Here is a 557-nt window from a genome sequence, read left to right as displayed (position 1 = left end):
TTTACATTGCTCTTTCTGAAAAGTAGTTTATCCCTCCCAGCTCTGAAGTGAAATCGATTGTACATCCTACCATCCTGTGATTGCTTCCTGCGTTTGTTTTATCAAAGGCTGTAGCATGTTGCCATTGTTATGCTGGTCCGACCTGGCATGATATGTCACGTTCTTTGTTAGTTCATCTGGCCTCATCCAAGGCCAATTTCAACATTCCTTCCTTTGCAAGAATGTGTTCATTACTTTTAATACTGCACTTTTCTACAAAGTTTGCTAATATCTTACCTCGTTCATTCCTGTTTCCCACTCCAGACTTCCTTCGACTTGATTCTCCACTTTGTTTTTTTCGCCGACTTTAGAATAGTATTCTACTTCGTGTTTCTTTCGTTTTCCAATTTACTCATCCTCATCGTCTTCGTCTCAGAGGAAATTTCAAGGGATTCAATTCTCTACTGCATAGTGCATTAAGGTTTATCCCACTACAGTATATCTAGAAGACCCAGGAATGTTATATCACTTAATTCTATGGCGCGGCAGCGACTGGGCTCCGGTCTTGGGTCGGAGAG

Source organism: Penaeus monodon, chromosome 29, assembly GCF_015228065.2.
Source record: "Penaeus monodon isolate SGIC_2016 chromosome 29, NSTDA_Pmon_1, whole genome shotgun sequence".
Taxonomy (NCBI): Eukaryota; Metazoa; Arthropoda; class Malacostraca; order Decapoda; family Penaeidae; genus Penaeus; species Penaeus monodon.
The sequence above is the reverse complement of the archived record's forward strand: the minus strand, read 5'-3'. Positions refer to the sequence as shown.